The sequence below is a fragment of the Xyrauchen texanus genome, chromosome 33 (assembly GCF_025860055.1).
Source record: "Xyrauchen texanus isolate HMW12.3.18 chromosome 33, RBS_HiC_50CHRs, whole genome shotgun sequence".
In the NCBI taxonomy this organism is placed as follows: domain Eukaryota; kingdom Metazoa; phylum Chordata; class Actinopteri; order Cypriniformes; family Catostomidae; genus Xyrauchen; species Xyrauchen texanus.
Window position 1 is genome coordinate 5,406,976 of NC_068308.1, and position 4,847 is coordinate 5,411,822.

At 38.0% G+C, this 4,847-nt stretch overlaps 1 long non-coding RNA gene across 1 annotated transcript; it reads right to left on the reverse strand.

Moving 5' to 3' along the window:
• Positions 1-391: 391 nt before the first annotated feature.
• Positions 392-2,550, reverse strand: LOC127627252 (uncharacterized). The gene is made up of 3 exons (XR_007968536.1): positions 2,467-2,550; positions 2,125-2,286; positions 392-418 (listed from the first exon to the last, which is right to left on the reverse strand). It is a non-coding gene; the product is annotated as an uncharacterized LOC127627252 (long non-coding RNA).
• Between the last annotated feature and the right edge of the window lie 2,297 nt (positions 2,551-4,847).

Genomic DNA, 4,847 nt, shown 5'->3' on the forward strand with positions numbered 1-4,847 from the left:
GCCAGTGGGCTTTCTCACTACTGGTTGCCTAGTAACGTTTATAAATTACATTCATTGATCCCATTCCATTGCTGTTGACAGAGAATCACTTTTCTTGCCGCTAAAAACTAACATTTTAGAGGGAAAATACGAAATATAAATCGAATCAGTACATAAAATGCTTTATAGCAAAGATGAACGAGAAACAAGGCATGCTCTTTGCCATAGCGGCTGTTTATCTGCAGCAAAAATGCAAACAGCGGTCTGTCTGGGTCCACAAAACCATTCAATCTCGGAATCAGCACTGTGAGTACCACCGACTGTGCAGGAGCTGCGGCTGGATGAATTCCGGTTCCAGCAGTACTTCAGGCTTGACAGGACCCAGTTTAATGAGCTGCTGCAGAGGATGGGTCCGCTGATCTTTCCATTCCTGCAGGAGCTGAGAGAGAGAGAGAGAGAGAGAGAGAGAGAGAGAGAGAATATGGGTAAGAAAGAAATTGCTAAAGTTGGTTGGTTTGATAAAGAGTGCCAAAAATTAAGAAAAGAATTAAGATCATTATCAAATATAAAACACAGAGACCCTGCAAACCAACAAACACGAGACAAATATCAGCAAACCCTCAAAACATACAAGTCACTTCTAATACAGAAAAAAGCTGATCACATGAAAGCAAAGCTTAATAAGATTGAGGAGGCAGTAGATCAGAATTCTTTTTGGGAATTATGGAGTAAATTAGATAAATCAAAAGAACCTAAACACATTCCCATCTATGACCCAAACATCTGGACCGAACATTTTGGAAAACTCTATTCACAAAACGAACTAACCCTCACCCAAAAACATCTGACCTCCCAACTATATACCCTGGAGCGCACTGTAAAAGACCAGCTAAACCATCTAGACCAGCCCATATTACTAAATGAACTGACAGACAAGATGAAATCCCTAAAAACTAAAAAATCCTGTGGCGTGGATTTAATATCAAATGAGATGCTGAAACACAGCAGCCCCAAACTGAAAGATGCAATTCTCAAATTATTCAATCTTTTATTAAAAGCAGGACACTTTCCTGAGATATGGAAAGAAAATTTGATTACACCAATCTTTAAACAGGGTGAGAAGTACGACCCAAATAACTATAGGGGCATCACAGTGAGCAGCAACCTGGGCAAACTCTTCTGCTCCATCATCAATGACAGATTAGTTCAGTTCATTCAAGAACACAAGATCCTTAACAATTGTCAAATTGGATTTATGCCTAAACAGAGAACATCAAATCACATTTACACACTCCACACACTCATACAAAAACACGTCCAACAAACAAAACAAGGGAAAATATTTGGCTGCTTCATTGATTTTAAAAAGCCTTTGATTCGGTATGGCATAATGGACTTTTCCTAAAACTAATCCAAAGTGGAATAGGAGGAAGGACATATGACATCATAAAGGACATATACAATGGGAACCAATGCGGGGTTAAGATTAATGACAAACGTACTGATTATTTCAGCCAAACTAAAGGAGTCCGTCACGGCTGCAGCCTCAGCCCGACTCTATTTAATATCTATATTAATGAACTGGCATCAATACTGGAGAAGTCCTCTTGTCCCGGTCTGACCCTCGAGGACAGAGAGATCAGAAGCCTCCTGTACGCTGACGATCTTCTGATGCTGTCTCCTCATGAAGAGGGTCTGCACCACAGCCTCTCGCTTCTGGACCAGTACAGCAGCGACTGGGCCTTACCCATCAACATGGACAAGTCTAAAATCATGATCTTTCAGAAAAAACCTTGCCTTACTGACAAGAAATACAAATTTACACTTGGGGGAACAATTCTTAATCATGTCACCTGTTATAATTATTTGGGTCTGACAATCTCAGCTTCTGGAAAATTTGACACTGCAATAAAAGATCTGACTGATAAAGCACGTAGGGCTTATTACAGTATAAGAAAACCCCTGTTCAAATTTAACCCACCCATTAAACTGTGGCTGAAAATCTTTGACAGCATCATAAAACCCATCCTTCTTTACGGCTGTGAAATCTGGGGCCCCAAATTTAAACTAAATTACGAATCCTGGGACAAAACCCCCGCTGAAATTTTCCACCTTGAGTTCTGCAAGAACATCCTGGGCACTCACAGAAACGCTCCAAGCCGGGCAGAATTAGGCAGATTCCCTCTGCTCTCTGAAATCCAGAAGAGAGCCGTGAAGTTCTGGTTCCATCTATCAGACGCGCAGACAGAGAGTTACCATCACTGCGCTCTCAGATACAGGGCAGGACACACAGAGAGCGACCCCATGCTATATTTAGTGGAAAAACACCAACTCAATTCATCAATTCAATTCAGACACTCAAAAGTAAAAGAAATAGGGAAAATAACCAAAGAAGAATACATACACGATTGGCAGATAAAGGTCACACAACTAAATAAATTAAAATATTTCAACAAAATAAAGTCCGATTATAAATTGGCACCATACCTGACTGAAATCAGTAATTATGGTCAGAGAAAGCTCCTGACAAAGTATCGCATTAGTGACCACAGTCTGTGTGTGGAGACGGGCCGACACAGGCAGAGTTGAGAGAGAGAGAGCTCAGACTGTGTCCACACTGCACTGATGGGGCCGTAGAGGACGAGCTGCACTTCCTCACTGAGTGCAGCAAGTATAAAAACATCAGAGACGCCTACTTCACACAAATAGCACAGATTGTACCTCAATTTCAACAAGCTGAGCCTCATAAACAAACTGTGTTATATTTTGGGAGAGAAAGAAGAGTGTGTTCAGCTGGCAGCGCAGTATGTGTCTTCCTGCCATCATATGAGGGACAAGGGCTGAACCCTCCGTTCCATTAAACTGCTCTCTATACTTATTTTTGTTATTGTATATATATATATATATATATATATATATATATATATATATATATATATATATTTTTTTATTTATTTATTTATTTATTTTTTTATTTATTGTGATATATTTATGCATAATATGGAAATGTTTTTTTTGTTTTTGTTTTTTTATTGTTCACTTTTATTTATCTACATATATGTTTGTATATTACTATTGCTTTGGCAATATTGTGCTATTTTACACAGTCATGCCAATAAAGCTCAATTGAATTGAATTGAATTGAATTGAATTGAATTGAATTGAATTGAATTGAGAGAGAAGGATCACGTGAGCTCTACCGTCTTCTCTCGTATTGGCTGTTGCTCCACTAAGTCGCTCTTTATTGGAATAAAGTTAAACTTGTCTCAACTTTGTCGTGTCGCTGGACACGTCCACATCTGGTTGCCAACGGTCGCGGCAGCTCATGTCGCCGGAAGTCGCTGTATTCTCATTGAAAATGAATGGGATGGTGTCGCTGGCAGTGTGAACGCAGCTTTACGAAGGAATTCTAACTCCACCGGACTTGTGTGTGTAGGTGACGTAAAAGGGGAAAGCAGGCAGTGGACCAAACCACTGTGATGCAAGGGAGGGGGGACTCAAAATGTTTCTGAACTTAAAACGCATTTTTTTGGCCCGTTTGTATTGCTACTACTTACAGCTATTATAAGTATATATCAATCATTATATTTTTTACAATACACAGTGTGTTGCTCACTCTTTTTTTCTGTTTTCTGCAGCAACTCTGAGCACTTTAATATTCTTTATCCTAGAAGAACCTTTGTTTCAATCTATAATAATCAGCCTATGTTGTAGTTTCAAGTTTAAAATATTAATATTGACAAAGGTGAGAGTTTTATGTTTATTTGACATTTCTTGTTTGTATGAAGGGTAAGTGCAAATAAAAGGTGAACATTAATTTATTTGTAGTTTTTATTTCTTAAATATTATATAGTTTTTATTTCTTAAATATTATATAGTTTTATAGGAGGAGGTTTCATACAATTGGCAAATTCATTTTTCAGATGTTTGTAGGTATAGACATCCGTTGTGGGCATTTTTGGCAGTTTTTTCCTCCCAGTAATGCATTACAATAATCTAGTCTTGAGGTCATGAACATATGAATTTTTCGTTTTTCAGCATCAGCAACAGAGAGCATGTGCCATAATTTAGCAATATTTCTTAGGTGGAAGAATGCTATTCTACAAACATTGCTAATTCGATTTTCAAAGGACAGATTGGTATCAAATATAACACCTAAGTTCTTCGCTGTTGAAGATGATGTAACAGTATATCTATCGAGAGTCAAATTATCTTATAGTATAATAATAATAATAATAATAATAATTAGTACCCCTGGCCATCCAATTTTTTATTTAATTGATACATGCTGATTTGGAGAATTGTGAAATCTCATCAGGTTTTGAAGAAATATAAAGATGCGGTATCATCGGCATAGCAGTGGAAACTTATTCCACGATTCCTGATAATATCTCCCAGGGGAAGCATATACTGTACAAGGAGAAAAGCAGAGGCCCTAAAACTGATCCCTGTGGCACTCCATATTTTTGTTTGGTTTGACAATTGCTCATTTACATAGAAAAAGTGGTAGCGGTCTGCTAAATAGGACCTAAACCATGCTAATGCAACTCCACAAATGCCAACATAATTCTCTAGCCTATTCAAGAGAATGTTGTGATCTATCGTGTTGAATGCAGCACTAAGATCTAAAAGCACTAGAAGTGATATGCAGCCACGATCAGATGAAAAGAGCAAGCCATTTGTAACTCTGATAAGTGCTGTCTCTGTACTGTGATGAGGCCTAAATCCTGACTGAAATTGTTCATATATACTATTTCTCTGTAGAAATGAACATATTTGGGAGGATATTACCTTTTCTAGTATTTTCAACATAAATGAGAGATTTGAAATTGGTCTATAATTAGCCAGTTCTCCAGGATTGAGTTGTG